We start from the raw sequence: 15,145 nt of genomic DNA on the forward strand, positions 1-15,145 counted from the left end.
ACAAAAACTACTCCCAACCTCGACAGAGGATTTGTCCATATATCCGTCAAGCTACAGAAATCACATTTCCCAAAAGTTTTACTCTTAGTGTGGAGGTTTTGAAAATGAATCTGATGTAACCTTTATTTCCTTTGAGTTGTAGGCTTATTTTGAACTTCTTTTGCTACCTTTCTTATCTAATATGAGAGGCATACCATTAGCCCAACTTCCTACATATCTAAGAGATGGTGTTGGTTGGTTTCTTACATAATTCACTAGTAATATAATAATAAAAACATACATATGTGTGAAATACTGGAAAAGTAAAAAAATTCCATTATTAGTACTGTCTTTGCTTAGAGCTATCATAATCTTCTGTAACAATGTAATGTGGTGAAATTAGAGAAACCTGATAGCAATCTTGTAAGATTTCGTGGACTTATCAAACTTGATTAGGAATGCAATAACTTGCTACTCTACTTGCAGAAAAAGTAATAGGACAAAGTTGTGCTATTCTAGTTTAATTCCTCCTGCATTGAGGATACAAATTTACGTAATGGCCATGCTTTGTATCATTAGTAAACTCTTTTGTATATGAAACAGGATTGATATCCCTACTGCTATTAGGACTAGTAAACCTTTATGGGAAGGTGGCTAGTTTTGTTTGCCTACTTAAGTACTTGGTCCCTGCTCTAGCTATTATCAAGCATACATTGTTCTTTGCCCATTAGAGACAGCCTAAGGGATAGCTCAGAGGAGAACAAACCAAGTACACCAGCTCACAAGTTCAAACTGTTGTCTTCAACAATGGCTACAATTCCAGGTAAATTTGTGTATTCTTATATTGAGTACAATGATCATATGCACACATTCAGTTTTTCAACTTATAAATCTTTCCTTGCTCAGAAGTCAGAAACCAATGTAGCCAACTGGTTGAAAATATTACTCAGCTCATGAATGGTGGACCCAACATTTTGCAAAGCTTCATCTCTACTCTACATTTTGTGCTGTTGTTGGAGCAATGGTTGACTCTTAGCTCCCCATCTATCTCCTTCCTGCAAATTTGAAATATATTTTTTTAAAAGGATGACAGCCTCAAAATTTGTTATCTACATCAAACTAATCCCATAGGATACCAAGCAAAGATAATAACCAAAATTTAAAAAATTAAATCCAAACAAAGAAGCGTAAGACTGTATCTTGAAGTTTTATAATTAAACATCAAATTATATATAAGTTCAGAAGTGAATTGTCTGCATAATAACATTGTTAGTCCAAATTCTAAAATGTTTAAAGGGAAAATTACTGGTCCCCCCTTTAACTTTTGGTGCGTCGACAGTTCAGTCCCTGTTATTCCAATTTTAATAGATAACTCCCCAAACATTCAAATTTCACACAATTTGATCCAAAATTACCATTTTACCCCTCACTTATTTTTTTTTGTTTTTTTTGTTTTATTCTTCTCTCTCTCTTTTATACATATGTATATGTGTGTGTGTGTGTGTGTATGTATATATATTTTTTATTCTTCTCTCTCTCTTTATATATATATGTATGTGTGTGTGTGTGAGAGTATATATGTATGTATGTATGTATGTATGTATATATGTATGTATATGTGTGTGTATATTTTTATTCTTCTCTCTCTCTTTTTATATATATTTATATGTATACATGTGTGTGTGTACATATACATATGCAGATATATACATACACATATATATATATATATATATGTATATGTATGTATACATATATATCTAATGTGTTTATGTATTTGATAAGTCTATATACTATGTTTATGTTTCATATTATAAAAACAATTCACAACTTTTATATATCTAATGTGCGTGTGTGTATATATATATATATACATATACATACATACATATATATATATATATATATATATATATATATATATATATATGTATATGTATATGTATATGTATATGTAGATATATAAATATATGTATAATTTTATACATATGTGTGTGTGTGTATATAATGTATATGTGTGTGTGTGTGTGTGTGTGTGTGTGTGTGTGTGTATATATATATGTATATGTAGATATATATATATATATATATATATATATATATATATATATGTATGTATGTATGTATGTATGTATGTATGTATGTATGTATGTATGTATAGATATATGTATATATGTGTGTGTGTATGTGAAAAGGAAGTGAGGGGTAAAATGGTAATTTTGGATTAAATTGTGTGAAATTTGAATGTTTGGGGAGTTATCTGTTAAAATTGGAATAACAGTGACTGAACTGTCGACGCATCAGGTAAAATGGTAATTTTGGATTAAATTGTGTGAAATTTGAATGTTTGGGGAGTTATCTGTTAAAATTGGAATAACAGTGACTGAACTGTCGACGCATCAAAAGTTAAAGGGGGGACCAGTAATTTCCCCATGTTTAAACATCAAAATCTGACAATTGGTAATTTATTGAAAAATGAAACAACGTCATTGTCTTTAGGCTGACTGTTCTGCATAAGGAAACTTACAACCCAGAATAAAGAAGAAACAAAGAGATAGTGTTGGTACTTTTCAAGATCCTCAAGATGAACAAACGGCGCAAGCAGTAGCAACAGTTCACATATAGATAAATCGGGATTTTAAATAATCCAGCACACAGAAACTAAGGTGATTTAGTATATCTAGAACCTTAGTTCCCAACCACATCCTTTTTTTGTGACAATTCATGATTGAAATATGTTCCAAGTAGATAAAGATAGTAAACCTTCATCAAGTATAGGAAAAAAAATCCTTTATTTGAGTTACTTTCCAAACAACAGCTCTAGCTCCTTCTTAAAAAATTATGGGCTAATTACTGTTTAGTACCCTGTGGTTTGGGTCGAACATCAATTCAGTCCCTTAACTTTCAATTTCATCAAAAACACCCCAATACTAACCATTTCTCGTCCAATTGATCCTTCCGTCGTGATTCCGTCAATTTCAACCATTAAGTGCCATGTCAGCATTTCCAACTCAGTAAAAGTGGGTCCCACATGGAAGGAAAATTCCAAAAATAACCCTGACTCCATTCCAACCCGTAACACAACCCCAATTTCCATTACAGCTTCCCATTACGCGATCAACACCCCTCACAGTTCCAAATCAGACCAGTGTGGAGAAAACAAAGAATCGTGAGAAAATTTAAGGAATCAAATGCGCGAAGAAGGAGAAGGCTGATATAATTCAAAGCGATACCCAAAAGATTGATAAGGAGAAGACCAATTGAAAGCTGAAGATCTAGACATGCCCGACAACGTGCTCGATGTTTGGATACCCAGAAAAACAAAGGATGGAGATGAAATCCCTCATTACGGTGAGTTTGTGTCTTGGGTTTTGCATTACAGTGATCAAATCTTTAGGGTATTGGGATTAAAGAGTTTCGGGTTTAAGCTCTTGACATTAAGGTTTCCAATATTCGAAATTGGGGGAAAATGGTTTCTGGGTTTCGTTTCAAATCTTCAAAATTGGGATGAAAGGGTTTCGGTGTTGGAGTTTGAGGTTGAGGTTTTTGAAATTTCAGAATTGGATTTAGAAGATATATAGGGTTTGGCATCTGTGGGAGATCGAAATGTCCTTTTCTTGCACAGTTTTTTTTTTTTTTCCTCGATAAGGAATCTTTGGTCTGGTCTAATTCAGCAATGCCATGTGAACAAGTTGGCATCATATTGAATATATTGTTTTTGCTTGTTTGGATCAGTGTTTTCTTTTTGTCGATTTACTGTTGTTGATGTCCTTTTTATGAGATTTTAATATTTATATCTGCCATTTTTGATAGGTTGCAGTACATGTTTTCTGGAAATTTCTTATTTGTGGCTAAAATTGGAAAAGTTGCAGTACATATTTTATGGAAATTTCATATTTTTGGCTAAAATTGGATATGATGCAGTACATATTCTGGAAATTTCATATTTGTAGTTGAAATTCAATAGGGTGCAGTACATCTGTTCTGGAAATTTCGTATTTATAGCTGAAATTGGATAAGTTGCAGTACATGTTACCTGAGACTTTTATATACGTAGCTGAAAGTTGGAAGGGTTGCAGTAACTTTTTTCTCAAATTTTCATATTTGTAGCTGAAAGTTGGATAAGTTGCAGTAGTGCAGTACCCTTTTTGAAGTGAAATTTCATATTTTGTGCTAAAAGTTGACAAGGAGCAGTACTACTTTTCTGAGATGATCACATTTGTAGTTTATGTGTTGTTCATTATATTCTTGTTTTTGAACTTTTTTGTGAGTGTAGAAGAAGATGGCTGCATTGAATGCATCTAGGAAAGCAGCTGCTGCCACCCCTTCTAACTCTACCAAAGCTGCCGCCGCCGCCACAAATTTCAAGTCTACCAAAGCTGCTGCTGCTGCCACATCTACCTCAACAACGATAAGGCCTCCGACAACAAGTAAAGCATCAAAAGGCCAAGCCCCAACACCTTCCAGATCATCACAAAGGATTAGGCAAAATTCCAAACAAGGGGGAAAGTAGGAGGAACTTTGAGGAATGATAAGCAAGCCCTAACATTTTTTGTGCTACCTAGGTTGCTAGCTCTAATTTTTTTGGAGGATGATTAGAGCTCTTTTGAAATGCAAACATTTGAGATGTTGTAAACATTTGGGCTGCTTATTTTGTTGCATTTTAAGAATGTTTGATGTTGTTAAACTTTCAAATGTAGAATTGGTGTTTGAAGTCAATATCTGATTGGTACTTAAAAATCCATGATTGGTTACTTTAAAGTTTATGTTGTTACTTTGGAACATTTACAGGTCAATGTTATTACTTTGAGGCAAAATGTGCAATTCTGCAAATTGATTACGTTGGGCGGGAAGATATAGCTATTTAGGTTTTCTTTGGAGGGAAAAATTAAGCTCAATGGAATTTGGGGTTGTGTTACGGGTTGGAATGGAGTCAAGGTTATTTTTGGAATTTTCCTTCCATGTGGGACCCACTTTTACTGAGTTGGAAATGTTGACATGGCACTTAACGGTTGAATATAACGGAATCACGACGGAATGATCAATTGGACGAGAAATGGTTAGTGTGGGGGTGTTTTTGATGAAATTCAAAGTCGAGAGACTGAATTGATGTTCGACCCAAACCACAGGGTACTAAACAGTAATTAGCCCAAAAATTATTTACAAAAGAAAGTAAATATAAGGTCCAACCGATAAGCAAAAGTGAGAGATGGATGATGAAAAAAATAAAAGAGAATATAAAACTATTAACTCGAATTACAAACTATAAAAAAAAACTAGAAAGTTCCTAAGCCCTCAGGTATTTAATTTTTAGTTCAAACTTACCTGATAAATTCCACTCACAAACTCCAAAAGAGAGACGAATGGTAGATGACCACTTTCAGAGGCTTGTGAAGTTTGGTTACTATCATGCAAAAAATCATGTGATACCAGTCCTAAGCATGCTCATAACCCTCTCCTTTGATTCTTTGACATGTAAGGAGTTGAACAGAAAACTAAATATTTGAAATGAAGGGGTGGAACAAAATAATACAAATACACAGACAGAACAAATTAATACAAACTGGATTGACTTATACTGAATGAAAAATACCAACTAACCTTGTATTTGGCAAGTGGGTGAGATAAGAAGCAGGTGATCAACTTGTGAAGATAGGCGTTGTACATATATAGCTTATATCCTCGATTCCTCCTCACCATTCTGCACGTTAGACCAATCCTTACAGTAATGCCAATGAAAAACAATATAGGGTTGTTTCTATTCAAAAGGAAAAGAATATAGGAAATGCAATACTGTAGATTAATCCCATTTGACACCGTCTGCTACAAAAAGTAACAATCCCCTAAAAGGCCTCAAACAGTCAATTAAACAAGCATAGAAAACTGACATGATCAATGGGACTAGATGTAAGGCTACTTGGGTAACACTATGCATTCCAAATGGAGCACCTTTTGATCCAAATGAGTAAGTAAGCCACCTTCACACTTCATGCAGGAAGTGAATGGCTCCTTTCTTCATAAGCTTTGAACAAACCCAAGCAGAGGAAAGCAACTACAACTTGGGAGCAATCGCCACAATTGATTAAATAAAAAGATTTGGATTTGTGATTATAAATCTAAAAGTACCTATTGTGATCTTATCAACTCCTGTACCCGTTTAAGTTTCAAAAGTCATAACTACATGTGGTTTCATTCCGCAGAGGGTATGTAGGTAATCTAGAACCAAATTCATCTAGATGCAACTGCGTTCTAAACTCTAAATCGAATCCCTGGTTCACCTCAACCAAATTTACCCTAAACAGTACTCTCATTCTAAAATCAAAGCCCTCCAATGAGTCATTCACACATTAGAACTCTTGAACTACGAGTGGTTTGATCCTCTCCAAGGGTACATAAGCAACCCATTCAGATATCCGAGTGCAGTCGCAAAAACAAACAAACACATCTCCCATCAATTGGTTTCTTCATAAATGGAATCAAATGATGTTTTTCTGTAACAAGGGATTGTAACTAAGAGACACATTCTATCTTGAATGGGTCGAACCCAAAATAATTAAAACATTATTCACTAACTGAATACGAGTGAAATTATGTTGGGTGACATTTATGCTCACTGTGTGCAAATTTTTACTCAACACTATGATTGCAGCAGTAAGGCACAGCACCGACCCGATATGCGAGTTGAAGTGGAGTCGTGAGTGAGGTCTTCGGCTATGAACTCGACCTTGTCAGTGGTCATGGACAAAGTGGCGCGGTCGGAGAACTTGTTTTCTCCTATTTCTTCTCAATACTACTTCATCCCTTGTAAATTTAACTCAAGCCTTCACCATTTTAAATTAGGTTGTTTCTCTTTTTGAACCTTTTGTTTTTATAATTGAAGATGAAGAGTGGAGAGACGGAGAAACAGAGAAAGGGAGAATGAGAGACGACTGATTTGAAGAAAAGAAGACGATCGAGTGAAGTTGAGTACACCACAGAAATTTTGAACTTAATTTTACGACAAATGATATGAGGACAGCTGTTCTATATTCTGATATTGATCCCACATTGGGTTTTTTTTTTCTTCTGTTTTTGGTTTCTTTTTAACTTCTTTTGGGCTGGGTCTGGACCATTTTATATTGTCTTGGGCCGCGTTTTATAAAACACTCAATTTTTTAAAAAAGGCCCGGACCGTCAAGATCAGTCCGTAAGAGACCGAGCCGGACTTTGGGGCTAAAACGCCCAGCCATAGTAGTTTCTATCAAATTTGAAAGGGCAAACTCGTCTATCAAGGATTGATGGGAAAAAAAAAAAAAACTTGTATGTTATTGCTATGGACACCCAATATGCAACACCTCATCATCTCCTTCACCATTACCACCGGTATCACAGAACCCTAGTAGGGACGAATAAAGTTGGTACATAAAGTTGCGTTGTAGAGAATCCGGGCATGTACCCTTCAGGCGACACAGAATCTGGAGGGGGTGGTAACCAAATCACAGTGAAACCTAATTCGGCAGCTTTATCTTCACTGGGTTTCCACTTGATTAATCAATATTGTTCTCTTTATTATGTTGTACTAGCTTTTCAGTTCAATTTGGGTCACCAGAATTGTTTTCACATATTAAGCTGTTAAACACCAACCCTTTTTAGTAAACTACAACTAATTTGTTTGCTGTGATTGATTGTAAATTTGGAACTTTTACCAAAGATGTGTGTTTATTTATTATCAGACTCTGTGTAGGTGGATGGTGATCATTAGACGTTCCTCTTTTTTGAGGTTCTTAGTCTTGTGTGGGACAATTTCTGTCTTTTTGTGCTTCGATTTTAGTTTATCTTACCAAAATATACAGAAGAAGCAAGGTTCGAAAAATCGCTAGGCACTAGTCGAGCGGTGGGCCGGCGAGGAGCGCCCAGGCGGACGCCTAGACGGTGGCTAGCTAGGCCGTTTTGTATTTTTAAATTTTTATAGCGTTTAACTAAATATTTATGTAAGTAAATATTTATTTATCTCTCAAAAATTAAATATTTGCTTTTTTTTTTTTTTTTGAGAAGATAAATATTTGCTTAATTAAATAAAGGAAGCATAGAAGATTAGAAGTGGTATATATTCTATTATGCTTCTAATTGTAATTTTGGTTGGCCTGAGCACATGTCACCGGTCACCACGTGCCCATCCTATCCCATCATCCTATCTCTTTTATTTCCCCCGACAAACAACAGCCTGAGGCCCTGAGCCACATATTTGCATTCTTCTATTCTACTCTCTCTCTCTCTCTGAAACAGTTGGCTCTCTCTCTCTCTCTCCCTCTCAACGAAGCCAACAACCTCCGCTTTCTCTCTCTATCCAAGCCGTAAAACTCCATTAAACAACAACCTGCAACTCTAAAAACACGAGGTCTGAGCCACAGAAGTGAAAGAGAATGACAAAGACCTCGGCGATTTAGGGTTCCAGAGCTGGGAGAGTGATGGATCCAAAAAAAAAAAAAAGCTCAAACCCGCCTAGCGCCCGCCGGCCCAGGCGCCTAGTCGCCCGCTTAGGCCGCCCAAGCCCAGCCCACCCAACAGCTCCGCCTTGGCATTACTCGAGTCGGAAAGCTGCCGCCCAGCGCCTAAGCTTGGAGGACTTACGGGTTGCGGATTTGATTTACCCGGAGTCTAACACTTGGATGCTTGATTGGCTAGAGGAGTTGTTTTTCGAAGATGAAGTTGAGTTGATACGTACATAAGATTCCACTTGGTTTGAGAAACCCGGCGGACAGGCTAATATGGCATTTTGACAAGCATGGAGTTTACAATGTGAATAGTGGGTATCACATTGCGAGATGCACTGCCTCTCTTCCTACACAAGCCTCCACGTTCAATGCACAAGGTGATAAGAGATTATGGAAGTTAATAATTAGCGAGCTAGGGTTCAACCAAAAGTGAGGAAAGTTATTTGGAGACCGTGCAAGAACATTATTCCGACGAAAGCTAGCTGCTAGCCTGAGCAGAAGGGTTCAGTTAGATGACCAGTGATTGACCAGGTATATGTTTTTTGTTGATGTGAGACTGAAACCAGTTTACATGTTTTTTTAAAGATTGCAATGCTATTGCATGTTTCTGGTTATATAGTTCTCTAGGGCTAAGTGCTAGAAGCCATGCAACTACGTCCATAAAGAATTGGGTTCTTGATATGATAGACATGCTCACCAAGCAAAAAATTGAGGTGTTTTTTTATGCTGCATTGGACTATTTGGTCAGAAAGGAATAAATTAGTCTGGGATGGGGGACTTTTAACCCCATGCATGCTGTTAGTTGGGCCATGCATTTGCTCTTTGAGTATCAGCGTCTTCATCCTTGAAGGTGCCAGCAAAGAATAATAAAGGGGTTGCTCCAAAATGGATGTTTTCCCCTAGGGGGAGACTAAAAATAAACATCGATGGTGCTTATAGGAATACTGATGGGAGAGGAGGCATTGGGGTTGTAATCCGTGATGATATTGGCAACTTCAAAGGAGCATGGTCCAGAATGATCCCTTATTTGAGTTCAGCTCTTCATAATGAAGCTGAGGCCTGCAAAGAAGGGTTGCTTTTAGCAATTCATAAGGGTTGGAAGGAGGTGGAAATAGAGAGTGATTGTTCCTGTCACGCCCCGGATTTTGAATAACAAATCCAAATCCGAAACATGAATTAATACAACTCACATAAATACAACCTGAATTTTTTTCTCAAAACAACCACACTTCACACCTCTCAATATTACAATAAATCAAATCCTCAAGTTAATTATTACAACACACTCTCACCAAATCAAATTCTAAGGCTCAATGAGCTTAACTCACCTCACTATTACAAATGCTGTAAAACTATAACAAATACTCTAACCCGCTCGATCACCGCCCTGATTCTCCTGACCTGCAGGATTACCCGCTACACCGTTTGAATAGTGTACCGGGATTGCAACAATACAAACCCGGTAAGCTTTTTGCAAAGCTCGTATGAGTAAACGAAAGGATTGCACGATTTAAAGTAACACAATCAACTCAAGCACATTTTAATTTTGTTTTGCATAAGAATTGAAGTGTACAACGTCACTTCAAGCATCAATCAACTCACATCTCATCATGACTACTCAAAAATAAACAACTTCTTACTCAATATATACTCACAGGCTTATGATTTATTTATATAAATCATCCCATGCAGTATATTATACTTACAGGCTTATGATTAATTATATTAATCACCCCATTCAGTATATCATACTTACAGGCTTATGATTAATTATATTAATCATCCCATTCAGTATGTGATGTCATACCCAAGGGCATATGATAACTCGTTTATCCCCCAAGCAGTATGATGGCAGACAGACTAGAGCTCTAACTGTATCGTAAAGTGTCACCTGGGCCAAGGTTCACCTTACGAATGACTGCTTTTCTCAATTCACTCGACTCCTCATTTAATTCATCTCAACGACTCAACTATCGCACTTTACTCAATTACCCATTATCATAGACAACACAACATCTAAGATAATTCACATATTCCAAAGGGTAATGTTCAAAATATAACTCAGTAAATTACACCATATATCCAATATATATTCCACGTAAATATATATATACGTAGTCACCCACACAAGAGTGACCACTAATACCAACTATAGTTCACATGCAATAAAATCTAGAAATTCATTTTTATAGTTTAAATACATTTTACTTACCTATGGACCGTAGTCGATCAAGTCCATATAATTTAAAACAAATATTTATTTTCATAAAACAATTTCCACAATTTCTCAATTAAATAAAATCACCGAATTTCGGTTCGTGAATGAACCATGTGCGATTTACTCACCTCGATATTCCCGCTGCGTCTTCAATTCAACACAATACACACCGAAACCGCTCACCCAAGGAAGACCGTCAATCACCTAGTCAAACATGACCTTAACTTAGCCAACAACTCAAAAACATACTCAAACGACAATCCAACGGTCGGATCGAAATTAAATGATGATCCAACGGTCGGATCCTCACGGATCGCCCTTAGGATCACCCTCCAAAAATCATCACGAAGATCCAACGGTCGATTTTCCTGAATCGTCCTTACTATCATCTTCACAAATTTATACGAAAATCCGACGGACGGATTCTCACGAATCGCCTCCCTAATCACTGTTTTGCATTTATACGAAGATCCAACGGTCGGATCTTCGCCCATGACCACACAAAGTCATCGGGACAGTCATACGATCAACATGTTATAATTTGAAGTAAAACCGATGGTCAGATCTTCGCAGATCGTAAACCGAAGATAAACCGTAAAAACGTTAAATAGTAACGTCAAAACGTAAATCCATTATTTATCCACATTTTCTAAAATAACCTTGTAATATATCAAAACGCTCGTATGGATGCGTAGATCATCGTCCAGATAATATAAACTCAAAATAAGGTCCGACCCGCCGCCACAAGCGGAGGTCAGACGGTGGTCAACGCGGCGGTCAACGAAGGTCAACCACCTCTGATGCAAAAGTCGTCAACTACAAACTTCTTCAAAATGAAAGGGTGATCAACTTTCATACCTGGAGCTAAGCCTGGTTCGGCCTAGATCGTCCTAGATCAAGCGTTGAAGTTGGATTAATCTCGGCCGCACGATCGGATCCTAGATTGAATCAGAGGCGTTCAAAAAGTCAAACCTTGATCTAGCGGTCTACACTCAAAATCGTGATGAAAGACTTACATGGGGATGATCAGGGGGAAGAGGAGATCACGAAAATGGGAAGGATCGGCCCGTGCAACGCCGGCGTCGACGTTTTCCGGCCGGGTCGGTTTCGCTCGTCTGGGTGTCTTCGATCCAGCTTTCGGGGCAGCGGCGGGCCAAGACCACACCGGAGGGCGTCTGGGCGTGGAGCGGCGATCACGGTGGTGTCCGGGTCCGGGGCTGGAGGACGCCGGAGGAGGGCCGTTCGGCCGGGTCGGGTCGAGCGGTTCGGCCGCGTGGGAGAGGAGAGAGAACGGAGGGTTTCGGGGACTGTTTAGCAAAAATTAGATTTTTTCGTCCTTAATGAAAAAATCAGAAATTTTTCCTATTTATAGAAAATTCCCAAATTTCAAATATTCATAACTTATTCATACGAACTCCGAATATTGTGTTCCACATATGCACGAGATCGTATCGACGAGCCCTACAACTTTCATGCAGGAAGTTTTCCCAAATTCCTTATGTATAAAAAGTCAATTTCCACGAGCCCCTAAATAACGTTCGATTTCGAAAATTAATCGTTCAAACTAATTCCACAACTTCTCCGAGACTCGTACTCGCTCCCACTATCGTGAAATCATTTCTAAAAAATCCACGGAATTTAATTTGGATTTTTCGGGGTATTACAGTTCCATCCTTGTTGCTGCCATGAATCGACAAGCGGAGGATAACTAAGAGGTTAGTCGAATTCTTGATGATTGTAGAGACTATACGCAAGCTTTTGATTATGTTATAATTCGACATGTTTATCGTGAAGCAAATAGTGTAGCGAATAGGTTCGCTCATTTTGCTAGTCTAGATTATGTTGTGGATCTTTCTTTAGTTGAGGCTCCTGGCTTCTTACAGGATGTTCTCTATGAGGATATTTGTAATGCAATTATGCATGCTCGGGTATAGGTATTACGTCCCCCCGATGCGGCAAAATATTATTAATAATAACATGGGCGTGGGGATGAGCCTCCCACCTTGATTGAGTTCCCATACCCATTATTTCAAAAAAAAAAAAAAACGTATAGTTTATATGTTCCATTCTAGTCAACTGATCATTCTCTATTTTTCTTGTACTGGTTCTTCTTGTTGCTACTGTATTTCTTTGGTTGATCTTTTAAGTCGGCCTGTAATTAGCATGGAAGAAATAACTGTTCTGGTTCATGATTGAAGATGCAATAGTGCAGCGACCAACATTTGTTACTTCGAAATTAAAGAATAGCAGCAACTTTGAATCGATCCTCCACGAGACAATTAATTAAGAAACAGTCTAAATCCTGAATTGCGGCAACATCATATATGAACAAGATCATATAATATATTACATGTATTATTTCTTATTATATAGTACAACTGAAAGCAAAAATTGAAAAGAGTACATTCTACAATGAATAAAAACAATTGTATTATTTCTTATTACTATACTTGGGACCCATTTGGTAACTACCTTCCTCTTTTGGTAGTTTTTTTCGAAGGTCGAAGGCCAAATGGAGATTGATGATAGAAATGGTAAATGTGAAGGAAAGGAATACCAGAAAGAAAAATGGTATCAAATGAGCCCTTTTGTTACTATATATATATGTATTATCAATATATGAAATAGAAGCACAAAAAGCTAGCTAGCTTGTGCACAATACGTCATTCGATTTGCTTATCTCCTTTTGCTTTTTCCTAGACAAACTTGAGGAGGTGGCTGAGGTGGCGACTGACTATCCGGTGGATTTGAATAATTTGATCCATGTCCCTTGCTTTTTCCTAGACAAACTTGAGGAGGTGGCTGAGGTGGCGACTGACTAACCGGTGGATTTGAATTTGATACATGTTCCTTGCGCCCAAAAGTGTTACGGGCACTGGGTGGAGAAGAAGTAGAACCAGAAGACATGATAAATGGTTTGCTGCTTAATTTATCTTGTATGAAGGATATCTTAGAACTTATGGCTTATAACCAGATCACACATATATGTCTCTATATATATAGTTGAGGGATTAAGTTGCTTGTGTACATTTTTGGTTTGGGAAATTAAAGAGATGTTGTGTTGGGATTAGGGAGAACCTTACCATGGATGGATCAAACTTGTTAATAAGTAAACATTCAAAACAAAAAACAGAAATTTCACCAAGTAAATTTCTGTAATCGTCGGTCAGCAAGAAGAAAAGAGCTCGAACGTAAACATCAACTACGATAGCAAGTTCATCTTGTGTAGTTTACAAGAACTTGATGTTGAGAATTGGCAGATATTGAAACAAGTAACCCTAACGTCAGAGCAACACTATTAATTTCCAATTAGTTTCATTTTCTATGTAGAGTTTATTATGGAATTGAACCAACCTTTCATACCAACGAGTTTTGTGGTTTGGTTTTCAGAGAAGTGGGTTTGATTGGTACGTGATTGCTTCCCCTATATCACACATTCCTGGAAAAGGAAAAGAAACTTTTGGCTGATTTTAGTTTAACTTCACGGAGGTTTCTTTCTTATATGTTTTCATATTAGGAGTTTGATCTTTGATCTGAAATGGCTTCTGCACGTAATTGAATGTCATTGACTTTGAAAACCATCGAAGACGATGAACATAAATTAGGGATAGGCATGTGGATCAGAAGATATATATTATCAAATTACAGAAGAAATAATCAAATTCAACGGATCAGCAACAAATTCTGGTCGTCTAATCTTGTCTCGCACCTCGACCATGCAGGCACTTTCTTATAATCTTCCGAGAAACAGTCGGACATGGCATGCCGGCCTGCGCAGAACAACGACCAAACAAACCAGAGTTAGAGAGATGGATGCACAAGGAATCGACGCGTATATGTAGCTTACTGCATACAGTTCTGCGAAAATGAGCCCAAAAAAATTGAACCCGTAACGTCGAGAATGACCATTAGACCAACCCAGTCAACTGTGACCCTGTCGGCTTTCGGGGAAATATATGAGCAACACAGCAGCAGTTTTTTGGTTCTTTCCTTTATTTCTTTTCCTTCGTTTTTGTACGGCAAATGAAGTATATTGATCAATTAAAAGATTGCAGTCAAATGTGGCTTGACTAAGAGGCTGGGCGTTTTAGCCCGAAAGTCCGGCTCGGTCTCTTACGGACTGATCCTGACGGTCCCGGCCTTTTTAAAAAAAAATTTGAGTGTTTTATAAAACGTGGCCCAAGACAATATAAAATGGTCCAGACCCAGCCCAAAAGAAGTTAAAAAGAAACCCAAAAAAGGAAAAAAAAAAAAAAAAGAAACCCAATGTGGGATCAATATCTGAATATAGAACTGCTGTCCTCATATCATTTGTTGTAAAATCAAGTTCAAAATTTTTGTGGTGTACTCAACTTCACGCGATCGTCTTCTTTTCTTCAAATCAGTCGTCTCTCATTCTCCCTTTCTCTGTTTCTCCGTCTCTCCACTCTTCATCTTCAATTATAAAAACAAAAGGTTCAAAAAGAGAAACAAC

General features: G+C 37.3%; 1 long non-coding RNA gene across 1 annotated transcript; it reads left to right on the plus strand.

Moving 5' to 3' along the window:
- The first annotated feature begins 12,346 nt into the window (after positions 1-12,346).
- LOC133728912 (uncharacterized) lies at positions 12,347-13,675 on the plus strand. Its single transcript, XR_009856099.1, has 3 exons — positions 12,347-12,386; positions 13,160-13,242; positions 13,372-13,675. It is a non-coding gene; the product is annotated as an uncharacterized LOC133728912 (long non-coding RNA).
- The last annotated feature ends 1,470 nt before the right edge of the window (positions 13,676-15,145 follow it).

The sequence above is a fragment of the Rosa rugosa genome, chromosome 2 (assembly GCF_958449725.1).
Source record: "Rosa rugosa chromosome 2, drRosRugo1.1, whole genome shotgun sequence".
Classification (NCBI taxonomy): Eukaryota; Viridiplantae; Streptophyta; class Magnoliopsida; order Rosales; family Rosaceae; genus Rosa; species Rosa rugosa.